Raw genomic sequence first — 22,403 nt, 5'->3', positions numbered from 1 at the left:
TCCTTCGTCCCTGACTTTGCCACTTTTATGTTAATTGTTAAGTGCCATGATGCGGTCATGAAACTGGAATGGCATATGTCATAGAACAGGTTTTATCTTATTGAGAATAACAATATTATCCCATCAAAGAAAAAAAAAAAAAAAAAACTCAATCTCGACAACAGAGCTGTTCATGGAACTATAACCATATATATACTTTTTTTTTTTTTCTTGTTATGTAATATACATAAAAAATGCGATAGCAATTAGGGATAGCAAAATCGATCCAATCCGATGGATATGCATCCTACCCAAATTCGATCAAACCTGAAAAATAAGGTTTGATCAGATTTGGGTTTAGGTTTGGGTAAAACCCGAAAACCGTAGCACGGGTATGGGTAGGATATGAGTAGTACTGTTTTCTATCCGAATCCGATCCGAACCTACAGATATAGGTAATACCTGAATCCATACCCAAATATATATGTTTATAATTCTGTTTTGGTTGATAATATGCATAAAATTATTTTGATTATTTATATATTCTATGTTGAATTTTAATTCTATTTTTATATTTGATTTCTATAAATTTGGACTTATAAACTATGTTCTGTTGAATTGATAATTTTATTTTGATTGATAATATGCATAAAATTATTTTGATTGTTTATTTTTTTTGGATATGGGATAGGCATGGGGCGGGCATGTATTGGGTATGGGGAAATTGGTTACCCATAGGTATCTCCGAACCCGTTAGGTATAGGGATAGGTATCTCTTTTCTTACCCGATCGGGTATCGGATAGGATTTGAGTATAGGATATTAAGTTCGGATTTGGAGATAGGTAGTACAATACCTGACTCAAATCCTACCCATTGCCATCTCTGATAGCAATATATACAAATATTCAAAATATTTAAAATATTTTATAATTAAAAAAATCTAAAAAAAAATGATATTTAGTAGTTTTAAAAAACGATGTAGCACCATCTTTGATTTTTGGATAGATTCCATATAAGATGAACGCTTTCCTCCACGTATCCAAAATACTATCCTAAATTTATACAAGATGAGATTCATCACAAGGCAAGTGGTCAAAATTTGCACGTCTTATCTTTTTGTTATAATTTTCCACCAAAGCCGGAGGTGAATATGGGCATTGAAGTTCACATAGATGAATCATACAGAAATTTAGAAGACCAACTAAACATCCATTCTTGCTAAGAAATTAAAATTCCATGGATGCTATCAAAGTGATCCATCAATCAAACAACTTGGGACCCAATGAAGTGGAGATAATTGCCAAAGCACATTAATAGATGTTCACATGACAGAGAAAACCCATCCATAGCTTTCACTCTCATTTAATATTTTCACACACTCTACCTCCATCTTTCTCTCTCTATGTTCTTTCATTTTCTTCGTGATCCTATCGACACCATTGAATCTTATACTATTTTATGATTTTTATTTAGCCATATACTATCAAAATCATTTGAAAATAACATGAAAGTACAAAAGATCCACAAATATATTGAACAACAGCCACAAGTTTGGCTCAACCATAAGCATAAAGTATTATCTTCCAAATTAATATATGATCATCATATATACATGTGGCTGCAGAATGCACATCAAAATAAGCATACCAATCACCCTGCAGGAGGTAGAATTTAATGTTTCTAATGCATGACAACCAAGAACAAGGTGGGGATATTTTCACTTCCATTTCATAGAGGAATACTTATTCGAGACAAAAAAAAAAAAAAAAACCTCCATAATGATTTATTGGTGGTTGTTGGATGGAAGACTCGATCGTCTCTCCGGTTATTGGATAGGAGACTCGATCATCGGCTTTCACCGAGTCTTCTCCCATCAAAGACAACGACGACTTAAGGTGCATTTGGTTAGCCATTAAAAAAATATTTTTTTTAATTTTTTATTTTTAAAAAATAAAAATAAAAAAATAATATGTGGTAACATCATAAAAAGTAAAAAATAAAAATAAAAAAAAATTAAAATAATTACTTTATTTGCAAAACAAAAAATTTTTTACTTTCTAAAACTTATTTTTCTGCTTTTTTTTACTTCCCCACATCTAAAACGTCAAACCAAAAAGTAAAGAGCCAGAACCCTTCTCCCTCGTTGAGCTCTTCAGCTCCCTTCCTTAATCCTTCATCCTCATCGAGCTTTTCACCTGCTGTCTCCAAACATTACTTTTTGCTTTATAGTAACATAGTTACCCAACATACTTTTTTTTTTACTCAATAGTAAAAATTAAAAAAATAATAAAAAATATTTTTTTAAAATTAAAAATAAAAAATATAACCAAATGCATCCTTATTCTTATTAAAAATCTTACATCTAATCTTACGCCTTTGTTTCACTCAAAATAGAAATAAAAATAAAAAACCTAACACTATTGTTCATCATGTGGGCCTCCCGTTATATTTTTTTGCTCTCACGATGTAACTCTCCTCTTCATATGGTTTTGATTAAGAGCTTATTACCGTCCTACTCGGAGACCAGCTAGTGAAGAGTGGCATCATGGGCAAGTTGTAATGAAAGCGGGGTTCCACCTAAATTTTGGCACATACGTCGTGGAACCAAAAAGCTGCAGATAAATATAACAAGGGTCATCCAGACAACGGCAATAACTTTTAGCGATATAATATATTGCCATAGTTTTTTAAATTGTTGGTCCAAATTTTGTCAATTATTTTTTATTTTTTTCTCCATGATTTTAAGTGCTGCTATAGACTTTCCTTTGTTGTAGTCAAATGATCCATATGATATGTGGCATTTATTGTTTAAACAAAAACAAAAAAGAAACTATAATCTCTAGTGTATATGATGATCATCCAGCCACATGGCTGAAAAGTTGTTTCTATCGAATAAATGGGGTCCTCTTCAAATACATTCCTTTGATATTGCACAACTTTGATGCTAAGATCTTGGGCATGATGAAAGATTGATCTTTGCCCGAAGTAATCGTGGATATGGACATGTGCATCATCTCCATTTTTCGCTATACTCTCACATAATTCCAAATTTAAACTTTAAATCTAGTTGCCATATTTCCATTTAATTCTAATTATAAAGGTTAAAATTCAAGTGTAAGTCATCTTTATTTTATTTTATTTTTTTGATATGGTCGATCAATTAAACTCGTTGTATATATTTAAAATAATTAAAAAATAAAATATTCCTAAATAGATTAGGGACATGTTACATGTTGGTCCAAAGAAGTGGTTCCAAGTGCACCCACGATAAAAACAGCTATCTAGTCGGCCGTCTGGTCATTTTGAGATGCTAGCACATGTATAGGCCATGGCCTTCACAATGTCGTTGTTGAGGCTTTTGGACCATGCGGGGGATCATTTGGAGCGAGCCTATATAAGACTTCAGCTCCACCAATAACAGTGACGCTCTCAACTTTTATAACATAGTAGCACAATTAGACTTTGAGAAATTCTTTGTGCACCGCACGGCGTAGAAAAATTACACCATGCATGGTGATTAGATCATGCACGGTAGGGAGGGGGGTCTGTGATCCAATCACCGTATGTGGTGTAATTTTTTCTGCATCACGTGTGGTGCACAAAAAATTTCTTTGAAGCTTTTATGGCCTTCCCAAAGTAGTTGCGGGCATTACCCGGAATGAGTTTACATAAAGATTCTAGGTCTAGGATCTTAGATATAGAACAAAAGTCCAAAATTTCTGTGAGAGATAAAATCCCTTCCTAAATTCTCTAACTCTCTAACTCTCTCTCTCTCTCTCTCTCTCTCTCTCTCTATTTATCTACCATCTTTCTATGCAACCGAAAGAATCTTTTGGGTTATATCTCCATGTGACCTTGCTAGCGACTGGAGGCTTTGAGTTGAGTCGAATTTATTGTACCTTCTACTTTGCTTTTTTTTTTTTTTTTGGGTGGATAACTAAGGGAAGTTTTTGGGTCATACCTCTATATAATCATGCATGTAATGAGAGGCTTTTGGTCGAGTCGTGTTCATTGTACCTTGAGGATAATATTGTTAAATATTTGCTCGAGATGGTATACTTCGTTCTCCCGATAATGCTCCAACACCTTCTTATTTCCCTTCTAATTATATTTTCTAAAATTTTAATTATTTCAAAATATCCAAAAGTATTAGCACCTAACTTTTCCAGCAGTCCGAGAATGAATTGAATTTGCTAATATTTGCATATCTTATTTATTGTAGAATTTGTATCTAAATTTTATAAATTCTAAAATAGCATGTCACTGGCTAGTAGTTTTGGTTATTTTCCATGCTTTGAAATCTGTGCACAAATCTTGCACAAATTTCTTTTCTTTCTTTCTTTTTTTTTTTTTTTTTGATGTCTGTTTTCCATTGCAACATCTTGAAAATTTTTAAAAAATATTGGGAAATTTGTTAATGTATGCATAAAATATTAATAGTTACATGATAAGCATGGGGGATTTGTATTTTTACTGACTTCATCTGGATCGGATTAATCTAGAATTAGAGAAAAAGGTATCACGGCCAAGTTTTCAGTCAAAGAGTCCTCAAACGAGAATGAACCTAAGGCTGGCAGCACCAGTCTTCCTTGATTTGACCTAACCTGCCCCAACTAAAACTTAAAATTTTATTCAGACCCTAACACCAAGAGCAAGTAGCTGGGATCGGCATTCGAGTTTTGGCTGAATAAACTCAAGTCTTCATTACATTTGTCATCCAGTCTCTTACGCCAACATTTAAGATTTCTTCAACAGCTCATGCATTTTCTGATTTGTTGGATCATATGTACGTGCACATGATATACCTGACAATGATAATTTATTTCTTTTTCCAAATGCCAATCCTCCCAATTATGCAAGTTAATGATCTTACAGGATATGATAATTCTCGTAACTGAATCAAGCGAGATATGGTTTTATTAAACACCTCCCATCTTGGCGCACTCGTCCACATGCTTAATTTGAGCTTCAGATTTATCTTTAATATGTCTTACGCCGAACGTGCTCGTCGTTCATCGCGTAGGATTTGGCCTCTTACATCCAGACATTACATTCATGCTGAATATCGTGTCCATGAGTTCATCCGAAGAATCTAAACTTCCATCTCTTTAACTATTAAACTGAAGAGAGAAAGAGAGAGAGAGAGTCAGAATCCTCTAAAAAATTTAGGAAAAATTGAAAAAAAATTCATAGAAAAAAAAAATCAGATCAAAAAAGGATTCCAAATAAAAGCCATGTAATAGGATTACTCCAAAAATGAAAAAAAAACACCGGGATTGAAAAAAAAAAAAAAAAAAAACCGATATAGGAAAAATCAGGAGTGCCTCCGAATTACGAGTCCTTCCTATTGGTAATAAAAAAAAAAATTGGTGCCATGTAGTCTCAAAAAAAAAAAAAATCCCGGAAAGAAAATCCCCACACAGGCCAATTAAACGAAAAAGAGAGAGAAATTTAGAACCCACTTCAAGTTTAGGAAAAATTGAAAAAAAAAATAGAAAAATCAGATGTAAAAGTATTGAAAAAAAAAAAAATCATGTAATAGGAGTCATAAAAAAAATGTGGGTATAGAAAAATTCTTGGTATTTTTCTCTTGGAAATCTAACCGAGGGTTCTAGATAGATGATGTCTATCCTATTAATTTTATTTTTAATATTAAATTTGGTTCTGTAAGAGTACAAACTTTGAAAAGGAGAATATTGAGTTTGATTCTAGACACCCACTGTAAGTGTTTGGAGATGGATATGGAATACGAAAATAACCTGTAGAATCAATACAAGTGGACTAGGCAATTTCACAAACATCTTGTAGGCACAAAAACAAGTAAACCTCCATAAGGGTATAACAACAGAGCAAACAACAATAATCCAAGTAAGTAATGATCTCACAAGATAGAGCCAAGAAAATCACATAAGAAGACAACAAATTTATGTGGAAACCCCCACAAGATTGGGGGAAAAAACCACAGGGCCAACCAATGAGGAATCCACTAAATCAACAAGCAAATACAAGAGTTCTTCTCAAGTTTTGCCCAAAAAAGCTTGAGGTATCAACAAACTAGAGGGAGATACAGAGATTACCTAACTAGAATGAAAAATTCTAGTTCCTCACCACATCAAGGCCTTCCAAAGGATACCCACTTGGAAGAGCACAAAGAGTAATCCTAATCTCCGGAACTATGGTAGAGCACAAGAGAAAGGGGAGACCAACAGCTTCTTCCTCCCTCTTCTTCCTTCTATTTTTTTTCTTTTTTGAAGCCTCAGCCCCTTCTCTGCTGCATGAGAAATCAAGGGGTAAAACCCAATCCAGCGGCTGCCCCCTTTAGTTGGGCACGTGACCAGCATAAGCCCAAAATTGGGCTAGAAGAAAAGAAGGCTCAAATGGGCCCAAGACGAACAATATCCCCCTGCAGCCCAATAGGGATACCATCCACAATGACTTCTCGGAGCCCAACTCGACAAGTTCCTTGTAAACTGCAAGCTTCTTTGTAGGAACCGCTTTCGTCATCGTATTAGATAGATTTTTCTTGGGGTGAATCTTTTCTAACTTCAACTGTTGCTCACTAACAGCATCACGCAACCAGTGGTATCTCAGACCCATATGCTTCATCCGGAAGTGAAGCACAGCACTCTTGCTCAAGTCCATGGCGCTTTGACTATCATAGTAAACAACATAATCATTTTATTTCAAATCTAATTCCAGCAAAAAACATCTAAGCCAGACCATTTTCTTTCCTATCTCATAAGCTGCGATGTACTCTGTCTCAGTAGTAGATAAAGTAATACACTTTTACAGTTTAAACTGCCAACTCTTGGCTCTCCCTGTAAAAGTAAACAAGAACTCTAAGGTAGACTTCCTGTGATTAAGATCACCTACTAGGTCTGCATTTGTAAAGCCTTTTAGAACTGGTGTTGTGGTGCCGAAACATAAGCAAGTATTGGATGTACCTCTCAAAGTACCTAAATATCCATTTCACTGTATCCCAATATTTTCTTTTTGGGTTAAATAGAAACTTGCTAGTCAGACCAACTGCATGTGCAAATCAGGTCGGGTGTATACTATAGCATATATCAGACTTTTTACTGTTGCCATCTCTTACTTTTCCTGCTCAATAAAAGGACATATTTTTTGTTCAGTTCGAAATGACCAACCAAGGGAGTATCAATTGGCTTTGCTTTCTTTATATTGAACCTATCAAGTACCCATTCAACATAATTTTTCTGTGACAACCACAGCCTCTTGGCTTTTTTGTCACGTGTGATCTCCATTCTCAATATCTGACATGCTGGTCTCAAGTCTTTCATATCAAAAGACTTAAATAATTCCTTCTTTAGCTTGACAATCAATTAAATATTTTTTTCAATAATCAGCATATCATCTATATAAATTAAAAGAATGATAAAACTATTATCTGAAAACCTCTTGAAGTATACACAATGATCTGCATCTGTCCTGCGGTACCTTTGATTTATCATGCAAGCATCAAGCTACTTGTACCATTGTCTTGGTGCCTGCTTCAAGTCATATAAACATTTCTTTAACTTGCAAACCATGTATTCTTTGCCTTCTTCAAAATCCTCAAACTGTAGCATGTAGATCTTTTTCTCCAGCTCACCATGAAGAAAGACTATCTTCACATCTAACAGCTCAATTTCTAGGTCTAAGCTAGCGCCAAGCCTTGCACAGTACGAATGGAAGTCATTTTTATCACAGGAGAGAATATTTCATCAAAATCTATCTCCTGTTTCTGTCCAAAGCCCTTTACCACAAGTCTGGCTTTGCATTTCACAGCATTATCATTTTCATTCTTTTTTAGCCTAAAAATCCATTTATTCTTTAAGACTTTCCTACCTTTAGGAAGACTAACTAGCTCATAAGTATTATTTTTCTTCAATGAGCTCATCTCATCTTGCATTGCCTACAGCCACTTGTGCTTATCTTGATGAGACTGTACTTTCTCAAAATTTTTGACTCCCCATTTTCTATAATCAAAAGCCACTCAGATTCAAAATATTTCTTGAACTTCTTCTGCTCTCTGGTAGACCTTCTAACTGAAGGCTCTATAGGATCTATTTGCTGAGGTTGCTCCTCCTGCTCAGGATTGTCATCTGCATTTGCATCTGCATCTACCTCTGTCATATCATCATGATTGATATCATCCTCTGCTTGCTCTACATCAATACTCTGCTGGACTGAAGAGGGAATAGATATAGAATCTTCAGTATCTACAACTTGCTCAGATTGCTCAGTCCTCTTTATATCACTGTACATCTGGTCCTTAAAGAAGATTACATCTCTGTGCCTGATCATCTTCTTTTTTTTCGGATCCCAAAATCTATAGCCAAACTGCTCATCACCATATCCAAAAAATATACATGGAGTAGACCTATCATCAAGATCCTAACAATTAGTATCAGAGCTAGGATGGGCATGGATGAGAAGGAAGAGGTGATGGAATGCAAGGTTCAGAAAAAGGCAGCGCAAGGTTACAAGATCTCCAAGTTGATTCTTCGAGGATCTTTTCTTCTTGCTGGTCCAGGTTTCTAGTTCCTAATGGAGTAAAGAAGAAAAGCCTTAGGAATTTGGGGAGGAAGAAGAAGGAGATCCGTGAAAGAAAAACAGATCTGCATACCCAGTTTCAAGGTATAAGCCTCTCTAAACTGGTTCACCTTTTTTGTTGTGATTGTGGTTTGGCCAACCATGAGCAGTAGGATAAAGGTGGACCTTAAGAGGGTTGATGAGAAGGAGTTGCTTCTCAAGATGGAAGGGAGAAACAAAGGATTTGTTGATCCAACTTAGGTTGGAGGCGATCTTGAAAAAGGCCAGATGACGGATCATGGTGGAGTTCTGGAAAAGAGGTGTATGGGAGAAAAAGGAAAGGGATGATTTTCTGGATGCTATTGCTGGTTTAGAGATAGAGGACAATCTTTTGGTGGTTTCAGAAGAATCCACAGCATGTGGAGGTTCCAAGATAGGAGCAGTAGCGATTGAGGTGCAACTGGACATGCAACAGGGGTAATGTTGTGCAGCTGATCTCAGGATTCAGTCACTAAATTTGAAGAGTTGGGTTGAGCTCTTGGGTTTCAGAGGTGCCCGTGGGGTACAGAGATATTCAAAAATGGCTTCGAAGGGGTTCACGGAGTGTGAAGGGTCTGAAGAGACAACGACGGTGTTTGAGGTGCAGCGGCAGGCCCAGTAGAACGACATTGGATGGCTGGCCTCGGGGCAACTCGAGTATGGAGTTGGTTACTTCTGCGGCATCAGAGGTTGATGCGGCTGTCAAATAGAAGGATAGTGTGTTTATCGGAGCTATTAGTTGCAGGATTGCCAGATTATAGGGAGGTGGAGCATCAAGGATAGGTGCATCCACATGTGGAGGAGGAGCACCAGAGAGAGGTTTCTTATTAAAAATTATGTCCTAAAATCAATTGACTTATTATAAATAATTAAATTTTATATATAAATTATTAATCAATGAATAAAAATTATTCTGATATTTTCATCATAAGGTGTACATCTTCTTTATTAAAAATTCTATGTTGTGTTGAAGTTTTTAGAACTATATCATGATCGATAAAAGAGAATTTATCAGATAGTTATTAAATATATTCACGACCAAATGATACATCATTAATAGGATGATGATCTTTATCGAATATAGATCGTTGTGTACCATATAGATTAGTTGTCCTCATAATTAAAGAGTGTGGAGATATTAATATGATATACAGATGAGATATAGGAATACATCATCACTGAATAAGTGACTTATCTACTGAGCGCTCTACTGTCAAGAGTAGCTCACGAAACATATGAGCATAAGTATCCCTCAAATATGAGATTACTATAGTAACTTGTAAGTAACTCACTATGTTTTGATGCTAGACTACCTATATTTCTAATGCAGTGCTGGAAGATTATTTGGTACAGTCAAGTACTTGCGAAGTCTGTGTATAGATCAAGATGGGATTGATCCCTCCGAATTATGAGAGTTAATATATCACTGTATTTTAATTTAGTAAAATCTTGATCAGAGTAATCCATGTGATGGATTTGAAAGATTGAAATACAATATGGATGATTGTTTCAAGATTGACAGTTAAACCCTAGGTCACTTTAAGCATAGGGTCAAAGAAATGAATTATACGGTAACTATATGTCAAGATTCTTGAATATTGCCTCAAAATATTCGACCTATCCGGACATCGGGTATCATTACTAGATGATCACTTCGATTAGTATAGCAAGGAGTTTCTCTGTTATCGGTTTAGTATTCAAACCTATAGAGTCGCGCATAAAAATCAAACAATGTAGAAAAAAAATTGATCGAATATTTATATATTCAATTTGAAAATATAAGATTTAATTGAATATGTAGGTTAACTTAATTAAGGATTAAATTATAAGTCATACGAAATTAAATACTATGTTTAGCTAGCACTGCGCATGAGATGCAGATTTGATTCTAAAGACGAATTAAATCAAATCAATGATTCAAGCTATTATGAGAGATTCGATCAAGTCCTAATTACTTTAGATCAGATCTAATTTAATTAGACTTAATTTTATTAAGACTTAATTTTATTAAGGCTTAATTGGATTAATTATCCAAGATAGACTTGGACAAGAATCCTAATTGGATTAGGATCAGTAGTCATTTCAAAATTGATTCAAATTAGATTTGAATTGGATTCGAATTGAATTCAAATCTAAACCAAATCTGATTTGGTGCATTTAACCATCTTCTCCAAAGATTCTCTCACCTTTCTGGCCGATCAAAGTGGTTGAGAGGGGGATATTTCCAGCCCCCTCCTCTTGAGCATGTGGCATAATGAAGGGAGGTGCAAGTTGGTGCCTCTCTTACTTGGATTGGGATTTCCTATACTTTAGGGAGTTTAGATTTGATTCAAACATGGAGAATCCTATTTCTAGCACCTAAAAGAGTCTGATTTGATTTAGGACCTCTTGCCTATTTAAGGAGGGGTGTGGAGAAGAGAAACAAGCAATCAATCCTTGGCCTAGGTGTGGAGTTCACTTTTGGTGTAGACGTCTGCTCTCTTTTGGGCATCACCTCTCCCTGGGCTTCTCTCTCCTCTTGGGTATCCTTCCTCCCTTTGGCATGGTGGCCTGTGGGCTATTCCAAGGCCTTGAAATCAGATCTCAAGGCTTCATCTCCTTCTTCTCTGAAGAAGACATTCATCCCTCTCTTCTACAGAGTTTGGTTTGCGGGCGAAGTTGAAGATCGGCATATCCGAATTTCGTGAAGCAAATTGATAAAGGAGCTTCTCCAACCTTTATTATTTTCTGTTGCAAATCAAAGTGAGATTTTATAAATATTATAAAAAATTTTAGTTACTAATCTATTCTTCCTTTCTGACATCCGATGCGATCGGATAATGTTTTCTTTAATTGGTATCAGATCAGGCCCGTATATCATGATTGCATAATCTAATTTTGAGATTTTTCTTATTTTGCCTGATCTAATTTTGAACTAGAATTTTTTATGTGATTAAATCTTTGTTTCATCTGATATCTTTTGTATATTTTTCATCTAGTTTTGACCAGAGTATCGAATCGAAATCAGCTTCTGAATCCGGTCTGTTGAAAATCTATTTTAGCAGAAATTTTCTATACAGATTTTTGTGTTGATTTAATACCTGATTATGTATGGATTTAAATCTATTTTGGATAGATTTTTTTTTATATAATTCAATTAGAGAATTGATATTTGAATCGGACTCAGATCTGAATCTATTTGATAGAGTTTTAGATCTGATTTCAACAACATATCTGCTAATGTTTGATCACATATCTAATTAGAATTTTTTTATACAATCATACATATATTTAGAATAAATTTTTATATTATTTCCGATCTAAATTAATAGTTTTATATGCTATATAAAAATAAGTTCAGATCTGAAATAAACTTGTGCGTTGATCTAATATGATTAGATACACATCATATTTGTATGACCATATGCATGCATGGATTGCATAATAATTTATATATTTATGTAATTAGTTTTGAATTAGATTTCAGATCTGAGTAGCTTAGAAGTTTTCGATGCTATGACGGAGTATGTCATAAGAGCAGTGACGGTCAGAGCTGTTGGGCTAGTGGTGACTAGAGCTAGTAGAGTAACGATGAGTAGAATCGCTGGAGTTGTGGCGATTGGAGTCACAAGTGGAGCTGGTGGTGCGACAGGTAGAGTCACGGAGGTAGTAGTGGGTACACCAACTGGATTAGCGGTGGGCATAGCCGTTCATGACAGGATCTACAAGAGTGGTTTCTAGACATAAGACGAGAGCTTCAGCCAGAAAGGAGGTGGTGACGGTCTCCCGATAGCTCCATGACTGAGATACTACGATGGCGAGGAGGTCTGCACAGTTGGTTTCACCCTTCATTAGTCAAATCATCCAGATTTTCTATGACGGGTGCGGTCATAGGCTAGGACAGGAGCGGTCCTAGGGTGAAGGCGGTGCATAGCTTCTACAGGCTCGAGGTTTGAGTGATGAAAACCTTGAAGGATTTGGTTGGGTGCTCCAGAGACCTAAGGATATAAGGTGGAGCGAGATATCAGTCAAGGGGTGAAGATTTGCTTCTGACAGTAGAGGAGTCAATTTGGGCCCTAGAGGAGTCGACTCGGATCAAGTCGAGTTGGCTTAGACTCTAAGAAAGCCGGCTTGGATACCAAACAGAGGGTAGATTTTCTCTAGCATGCTGCTGGCACGCAGCTGAGCCGGCTTAAGGGCTGATCAAGTCGGTTCGAGTGCAAAATGAGTCAACCCCATATTTGAGACAGAGCTATTTTTTAAATAAAATATTAAAAAAATATTATTTTTTTAAAAAAATCTGCATATGATGCCTTGCTTTAGCTCTGATTTTCCTGAAGCCCTGCGATACCATTCTACCGCACGTTCCACTCATCATGCTGGCCATTTTTGTTTTTTTTTCGGTTAGACCCAGCCTTTGTCCTTTTATGCAATCCACCTAGTTTTCTTTGCTTAAGTTTTAATTTGATATAATATCATTGTCAATAGGATAAGCAAGAATGTACTCTAAACCCACCAAAAATATAAATAAAAAATAAAAAAATGGAAATGCCAGCCACTTGCTGATCGATGCAGCTTTTATGACTTCACTTACAAAAAAGGACAACATGTGACTCTTTTTTTTTGGTAAACAAGATGTGACTCCATTATTGCACGCAGATGTAGGCCCAACCAAAGATTCCTTCTCCTCTGAACTTTACTTCTATAATCCTACGCCTTTGTTTTTGTTATCGTGTAGGGCCCCTATATTTTACTCTTCTTTCATGCAGCTATTTCTCTATGTAACTTCTTCTCATTAACTCAATCAAATCTGGATGCTTTTCCCCTCCTTATTGCTTCCTTAAAATAAAGTATAAAATTACTAACATGTTTGGACCTGATGTCTAGCTCATCCTAATTTTTTTCTGACCTGACGGACTAAATCCAGTTTTGATATTGCTCTAAACCCTGCTTACTTTCTTTGGCCTTAATTGCACCCTTTTTGAATGATGAATCTGAAAGATGGATTAAATGCAAACAAGACCTCAGATAAGACGATCCTTTATCACATGCTCTCTTCATTACGGTGGATGACAGGCTCATCAAACTCTTTAAGCAAGTGGATGACATTAGATTGATTAAGGCATTGAGAATTACAAAGAATTTAGTGACTTATTTGATGGAAATTTAACAAGTAGAGAAACCAAGCAAAATATGTGAAAGATGCAGCGAACAAATCAAACACAGAAACACCAAGATTTACGTGGAAAACCTCCTCAATATGAGGAGTAAAAACCACGGCCCGACACCCACAACTTCCACTATAATCAAATAATGGGAATACACAAGATTCATCTCTAGTTATCAACAACCAGAGGCATACATCAACTTCTCAACACAATAAATCATCAAGAATCAATATTCTTGGCAGCCACAAACATCTAATGATGCAACAAGTGAAGTTGAGAAGATATTACCAGAAAATAGAAAAATTCTGAAGAAAATGGCAAGCAGAAACCAAAGAAAAAGGACTCCAATTCCGATCTCCACCGTCCAGATTGAAGAACCAGGTGTCGAGAATATGCAGACCAAATTTCAGTTTGATCCAACGGTGAACGAATTCCCGGCAACCACTTTTGCGAAGGCTGCACAAAAAATCTGAAAAAAGAACGATCTCTCTTTTTGCCGTCTTATGTTTCTGATCTTCAAAACCTCTTTTTCTCCGTGGGTGCTCTCCAAAATTACCTTTTTTAAACACTAGGGTTTCTTTTGGAGCAAAATAAAAATGAGTCATCAATATGGGTTTTGACCCATATAGGCTTTGGGCCATTCTCCACATAGGAGAGACCCAACCCAACAAATCTCCCCCTCTCGACTATGTGGAGAGGGTCGTCATCCCAGCAATATGACGACAAGCTTTGATCTTCTCTGATGGTAATGCCTTTGTCAACATATCCGAACCATTATGATCAGTGGATACTCTCTCAAGTAGTAACAACTTAGCATTCAATACATCTCTAATCCAATGGTACCTCACATCAATATGTTTCGATCTCGAGTGAAAAGTAGAGTTCTTAGCAAGGTGAATAGCACTTTGACTATCACAGAATAGGACATATCGATCTTGCTTGAAGCCTAGTTCCTGAAGAAATTTCTTCATCCATAGCAACTCCTTGCAAGCTTCAGTAGCTGCAATAAACTCTGCCTCTGTGGTAGAAAGTGCAACACATTTTTGCAATCTTGATTGCCAAGCCACAGCTCCCCCTGAAAAAGTGATCAAGTAGCCTGAGGTAGACTTGCGAGAATCAACATCCCCAGCCATGTCTGCATCTGTGTAACCAACTAACACAGGTTTCTCACTTCCAAAACAAAGACTCAGACTAGAAGTACCCCGCAAATATCTCATAATCCACTTCACCGCATTCCAATGGTCTCTCCCTGGATTTGAAAGAAAACGGCTTACCATGCCAACTGCATGAGCTATGTCTGGCCTCGTACATACCATTGTATACATCAAACTACCTACTGCTGAACTATAAGGCACACTTTGCATATCTTCTTTTTCTTCATCAGTAGAAGGACTTTGTTTACTACTCAATCTAGTAGCAATAGAGAAAGGAGAGCTAACCGCTTTGGCTTTATCCATTTTGAATCTTTGAAGAACCTTTTCAATGTATTTTTCTTGTGATAAATACAGTTTCTTTGTAGTTCTTTCCCTAGTGATCCTCATGCCAAGAATTTGCTTAGCAGGCCCTAAGTCTTTCATGGCAAAGAACTTGCACAACTGTTTCTTCAGGCCATCAATTCTAGAAGCATTCCTACCAACAATTAACATGTCATCAACATAGAGTAAAAGAATAATAAAATCAGCATCAGAGAATTTTTGCACAAAAACACAATGATCAGTGGTAGTTTTTGTGTAGCCTTGCTCCCTCATAACTGACTCAAATTTTTTGTACCATTGTCTGGGTGCTTGCTTCAAACCATAAAGACTTTTGTTCAACTTGCATACAAAATCTTCTTTTCCTTTTACTCTAAAACCCTCAGGCTGTTCCATGTAGATCTCCTCCTCCAAATCACCATGGAGAAAAGCAGTTTTTACATCCATCTGCTCAATCTCCAAATCAAGACTAGCAGCTAAGCCAAGAACAACCCGAATAGATGACATTTTCACAACAGGAGAAAATATTTCTTCAAAATCAATTCCTTTTCTCTGACTGAATCCTTTAACCACCAATCTGGCTTTGTACCGTGGATGAGAGTTATGTTCTTCATGTTTAACTCTATAAACCCACTTATTTTTTAGAGCCTTCTTGTCTTTAGGCAATTTCACTAGCCCATATGTATTATTCTCATGCAAGGAATTCATTTCATCTTGCATGGCCTCAATCCACTCCTTTTTCTGCTCACTATCTACAGCCTCTTCAAAACTCTCAGGTTCTCCTCCATCAGTCAATAAGACATATTCATCAGTGGAATACCTAGTAGATGGTTGTCGTATTCTAGTAGATTTTCTGAGTGGCATTGTTGGAGAGGTTTCTATCACTGCTGGCTGATCATGATCATTATCATCTGTCTCATTGTTTACAGGCTCATCTGCATTTTGTTCAAGGACTGGTGTGGAAGGGACTATCTCCAAATCAATCAAATTATCAGTGTATTGTGGCACTGATTTCTCAGTCTTGTCAATATCCTGTATTGTCTGGTTCTCTATAAACACAGCATCACGACTTCTAATGAGTTTCTTGCCAATAGGATCATAAAACCTATAACCAAACTCATCCTGACCATAACCCACAAAAATACACTGTTTTGTCTTCACATCGAGCTTGGATCTCTCATCTTTGGGAATATGCACAAATGCCTTGCATCCAAAGACCCGCAAATGATTATAAAAAACATCCTTGCCTGTCCAAACTCTGTTGGGTACATCAAACTGCAAAGGAACACATGGTGAGAGATTTAATACATGAACAACAGTGTTTAAAGCTTCTCCCCAAAAGGATCTAGGTAACTTTGCTTGTGAAAGCAAACATCTGACTCTTTCAATCAATGTTCTGTTCATTCTCTCAGCCAACCCATTCAACTGTGGTGTCTTTGGTGGTGTTTTCTGATGCCGAATACCTTGCTGTTTGCAATATTCATCAAATGGCCCTGAATATTCACCCCCATTATCTGTACGGATACATTTCAACTTTTTTCCTGTCTCTCTCTCAACTGAAGCTTGAAACTGTTTGAAGACATCTAATACTTGATCTTTATGCTTCAAAGTATAAGCCCACAACTTTCTTGAATGGTCATCAATGAAAGTAGCAAAGTAAAGTGAACCACCAAGTGTACTTGTCTTCATAGGACCGCACAAGTCAGAATGCACCAAGTCAAGTATGTTCTGCTGTCTAGAAGAAGGATGTGACTTGAAAGATACTCTATTCTGTTTTCCTGCTAAGCAGTGAGAACACTTCTGCAAATGTGTACTCATCATGCCAGATAATAGATTCTTCTTGACCAATAAAGCCATTCCCTTCTCACTCATATGACTAAGTCTTTGATGCCACAACTCTGTTTCACTCATATTCTCTACTGCATTAACAACATCTTTGGAGAGCCTTGCGTGCAACAAATACAAAGTGGAAGACTTCTTGCCTCTAGCCACAACCATAGCACCTTTGGTGAGTTTCCACTGGCCATTGGAGAAAATATTACAAAAACCATCATCATCCAGTTTACTTGCTGAAATCAAATTCAAACGGATGTCTGGAACATGCTTCACATGCTTGAGAACTAATCTGGTACCATTGTTTGTCTCTAAGCAAACATCTCCAATGCCAATAACTTTAGCAACACCGTCATTACCCATCTTCACAACCCCAAAGTCACCGGCCGTGTAAGATGTAAAGAACTCCTTTCGAGAAGTAATATGTGTCGAAGCACCACTATCAATCACCCAACTAGTTTCGTCATATGCTAAGTTGACAATATCACTGTCATAAACAAGAAGAAAATCTTCGGTAGTGGTGGCAACTCGTCCTTCATTGTTGTTATCATCATTATTTTTTTCTTTATCTTTATTATTTTTGTTCTCTCGCTTTAACTGTCTGCAAAATCTTTTGATGTGCCCTTTCTTACCACAATGATAGCACTCAATATTTGCAAACTTATTTCTGGACTTGCTTCTGCTACCTTCTTTATTCTTCGGCCCACGGCTCTTACTTCTCCCCCTGGTCTCAGCAACTAGAACATCTGACTGTGAAGAGGAATATTGTGACTTTCTTCTCATCTCTTCATTCAAAACACTACTTTTAGCCATATCCATTGTGATCACACCATTAGGAGCTGAGTTAGATAACGACGTTCTAAACATCTCCCATGAGTCCGGTAGTGTACCAAGAAGCCATAAGCCCTGCACTTCCTCATCAAATCTAATACCCATAGCAGCTAGTTGATTTATGATTCCCTGAAAGGTGTTCAGATGATCTGTCATGGGGGTATTATCTCTATATTTCAAAGCCATCATCTGCTTGATTAAATACAGCTTATTATTTCCAGTCCTCCCTGCATATAACTGCTCAAGCTTAGTCCACAAAGTTCGTGCATGTGTCTCTCCAATAATGTGGTTCAATACGTTATCATCAACCCACTGTCTGATGTATCCACATACTTGTCTATGTATCAAGTTCCACTCTTCATCAGTTTTATCAACAGGTTTTTCAGAAGCAAAAACAGGTAAGTGGTATCCTTTCACATAAAGAACATCCTCCATTTTTGATTTCCAAACAGCATAATTAGATCCATTCAAATTGATCATTCTACTTGAATTAACTTCCATTGTTCGACACAGGACAACAAATCAACGAACCTGGCTCTGATACCACTTTGATGGAAATTTAACAAGTAGAGAAACCAAGCAAAATATGTGAAAGATGCAGCGAACAAATCAAACACAGAAACACCAAGATTTACGTGGAAAACCTCCTCAATATGAGGAGTAAAAACCACGGCCCGACACCCACAACTTCCACTATAATCAAATAATGGGAATACACAAGATTCCTCTCTAGTTATCAACAACCAGAGGCATACATCAACTTCTCAACACAATAAATCATCAAGAATCAATATTCTTGGCAGCCACAAACATCTAATGATGCAACAAGTGAAGTTGAGAAGATATTACCAGAAAGTAGAAAAATTCTGAAGAAAATGGCAAGCAGAAACCAAAGAAAAAGGACTCCAATTCCGATCTCCACCGTCCAGATTGAAGAACCAGGTGTCGAGAATATGCAGACCAAATTTCAGTTTGATCCAACGGTGAACGAATTCCCGGCAACCACTTTTGCGAAGGCTGCACAAAAAATCTGAAAAAAGAACGATCTCTCTTTTTGCCGTCTTATGTTTCTGATCTTCAAAACCTCTTTTTCTCCGTGGGTGCTCTCCAAAATTACCTTTTTTAAACACTAGGGTTTCTTTTGGAGCAAAATAAAAATGAGTCATCAATATGGGTTTTGACCCATATAGGCTTTGGGCCATTCTCCACATAGGAGAGACCCAACCCAACATTATTGAGCTTGCAATTTGCAGATGATATCCTATTATTTTGTACAAATAAACAAGAAAGTGTACTAGCAGTAAAAACGAACTTGTTGGCATTCGTAGGTGCATCTAAACTAAAGATAAACTTTCGTAAGAGCTTCATTTTTTATCTGAATATGAATGATAGTGAAGCTGCTATATTCGCTTCTTGGAAGAATTATAAGTAGGGTACTTTATATATATATATATATATATATATATATATATATATATATATATATATATATATATATATATATATCTATATCTTCCTTTGCAAGAAGTTACCTAAACATTGTTGGTTGCCCTTAATTGAAAGGATGAGCTCATGATTTAACCTCTTAGAAAAGAAGATTACTTTTACCTGATGGTAGGTTAACTTTGATCAACTCAATTTTAACTGCACTCCCATCTCACTATATGGGTTGTAAGGAGAATGGATTAGTTAAGAAGAGCTTTCTTATAGAAAGGGACAGACAACATTCGTGGATTTCATTGTTTGATGAATTAGGATTATGTTTGTACAACCAAAGATCAGGAAGGTTTGGGAGTGAATAACCTGTTCAGATGAATCAATCACTTTGAGCTAAATGGACTTAAAAATTTCTACTGGCATCTCCAAATTCTTGGTGGAGCCAAATAGCACAGGCCTATTATTTATAAAGAAAGTTGGGAATGGGATCAACGAGGAGCATGCCGGGCTTGTCTCCCATATAGAAGATGTTTCTCAAAAAATTTCCACCTTTTGGAGTTGTGTAGCTTCTAAAATGGGGAATGGCACCTCGATCTATTTTTGAAAAGATGTTTGGATCGATATAATTCCTCTTTACTCTCATTTCAAAGAGCTTTATGATTATATATTGAAATCAAGCAGACTGATTTCATTGTACTGGAGATGGAGGGATTTGAGATAGTACATCAAAGTTCAAAGGCCATTGACTCTTCTTCAAGAGATTTAGTTGTCTTCCTTGTTATCTATTCTTGCCTCTCTTAGGTTCTCTCATATTATGGATGTACCAATTTGGAAGCTTACGCATGATGATTTATTCACGGCTAACTTCTTCTACAAAGTTCTTAATTATGGTGGTCTTAAATGTTTCTTCTCAAAAATTCTTTGGCAAGTGCCAACATCAGAAAAAAAAGTGAAGATTTTCTTATGGTTAGCAATAAAGAATAAGCTGCATATAGGGAAATTCTTTGTGAGAAAATGTTGTAATATCAGTGTAGGAACTAGATTAGATCGCACCAAGATGGGATCTATCAACCTCGGTAGATGAGAGGAGTAGTCCTATGATGTTCGTAAGATCGAGTCCTTAAGCCCATGATCATGGCAGAGTGAAATAATGAAAAAAAAAATTTCATTAGAGTTTCACATCGGACTCGGATCGATTGATTGATTCATATGACTGATGTTGGGTTTGATGAGTTCACCTTAACCCTAATTCAGTCGGGACTCATGATAGAGAAACTCAATCACACAGGTAGCTGCACCGAGAAGTTCGTCTTCAGTTCTGATGGGTTGCCACCACATACTGCTAGGTGTCACTGGTGGATTTTGAGAGCAATTAGAATGATATTGATGATCGATCATTCTAATTATCTGAATCAGAAGAGTTCTGGTCCATCGAAAGGAGTTTCGATGATGTTGATGATGAGATCATGACATATCTCATTACCATACAGAATTGAACCTAACTGGGTCACACAAATAAGGGTTAGGATCTAGATGTCATCAATTGAGCTAGCTCAATTGATTTGGATAAGATCCAATTAGGTTCAAGAAAATCGTGTTAGCACTCGATTGAGCCTAACTTTCTCCTCGTGTGATCTTTTCTGTCTCTACTGAGCCAAATGTGATTTGACTCATCCAGAGAATCTTGAGAAGATTTCTCTTAGTCTAAATGAAGCTTGTACAGCTCAAAAAAAATTTGTCTTAATTCATGAGATGAATTTAAGACAACATCTGCTAATTCCTAGCACCTGCCATTTTCATTTTAGGACATCTGTCAAAAGTTGACATATGGGTCTTAAACTGAAGAGGGCTCATTGGAAGATTTTTGTGGAGTGTTCACAAGCCAAGCCACATCAAATTAGGTGCTATAATCAGATTATGACGTGAGCCCAATTGGATTAAAGTGGGCGCCCCAAGTGGATAAGGATTGGAGAGTCTTGATCAATTTAAACTCTTGGGCGCCATCTCTATTTGTGCTTATCCAATGTTGGTGCCATCTTTTGGAGATAAGATGGGATTCTTATCTGATATGATTAGATGACATCACTCCACCAATCAAAATTTTTTCAGAATTTATTGAAATTTTTTGATTGGTTGAATGATGTGGCACTGCGCAGTATACAGGATCTATATAAATCCTGCTGCGCCTAGGGTTTCGAGGAAGAAGTTGTTTTATGCAAAAAACCTAATAGCTGCCACCCCTTCCTCTCTTCTCCATATCCTCCCTGCTCTCCTCTCTCCCCTCTTCATGTCCAAGGACTTGGATGTTCATCTGGTGCAAGGAAAAGGCGTGGTGACGCCTAGAACAGAAGGTGTAGGACTTCTTCGACAGGCTGCTGCTCCAACTTCAGGAAGACTTTTGAAGATCTTTCTAATCAGATTTAGATCTGATTTTTGGAGCATAGATTCATGAAGAGAAGATGTTCCAGATCCTACCTGAGTGGATACCAGTAGAGGTCAGGCACTTGTGTGACTACATCAGAACCTCGGACTGTGCTGAGATCATCTACAGGGTAATCAGATTATCCTTGAGGTATTTCTTCTTTCATCATAGTTTTAGATTTAATTTTAGATTTTAAATATCAGATAATAAAATTAGATCTAACAGACATTAGATCTGAAATAGCGTAGGATAAAAATTTTTAATTGATTCCACCTCAGATTTGATGAAATCTGGAAGATCCTACATAGGAAAAAGACAGTTTTTCCTTCAAGTGGTATCAGAGCCAGATTGTTGGCTCTATTTCAGGTCTAATTTAGATCTGATTTTAATTTTTATTTATTTGATATTAAAGATTTCAAATGTCATATCAGATGTGATAGAATCTAAAATCAAAATATTCAAAATTAAATCTAAGAAGATCTAAGATGCATAAGATGCATGACTAGACTAGGATTAGTTGAATCCATGAATAGTCTTAAGTCTTATATTTTAATGAGATTAAAATATGAATTAAATTTAATTTATTCTCTATTTTTCTGATGTTATAAGTGTTATAGTCAGATCAAAAATAAAAAATAAAATTTTAATTTTTTCATAAAATTGATCTGTTGCATGCCTAGACTAGTTGTAGAATTATTCTAGTAACT

The 22,403-nt window shown here is 36.4% G+C and overlaps 1 long non-coding RNA gene across 1 annotated transcript; it reads right to left on the bottom strand.

Moving 5' to 3' along the window:
• Positions 1-4,782: 4,782 nt before the first annotated feature.
• On the bottom strand, positions 4,783-6,368 carry LOC105039967 (uncharacterized). The gene is made up of 2 exons (XR_831029.4): positions 6,058-6,368; positions 4,783-5,100 (listed from the first exon to the last, which is right to left on the bottom strand). It is a non-coding gene; the product is annotated as an uncharacterized lncRNA (long non-coding RNA).
• Positions 6,369-22,403: the final 16,035 nt, after the last annotated feature.

This window comes from Elaeis guineensis, chromosome 1 (genome assembly GCF_000442705.2).
Source record: "Elaeis guineensis isolate ETL-2024a chromosome 1, EG11, whole genome shotgun sequence".
NCBI lineage: Eukaryota > Viridiplantae > Streptophyta > Magnoliopsida > Arecales > Arecaceae > Elaeis > Elaeis guineensis.
Note: the sequence above shows the minus strand (reverse complement) of the source record. Positions and strands in the feature narration are given on the sequence as shown.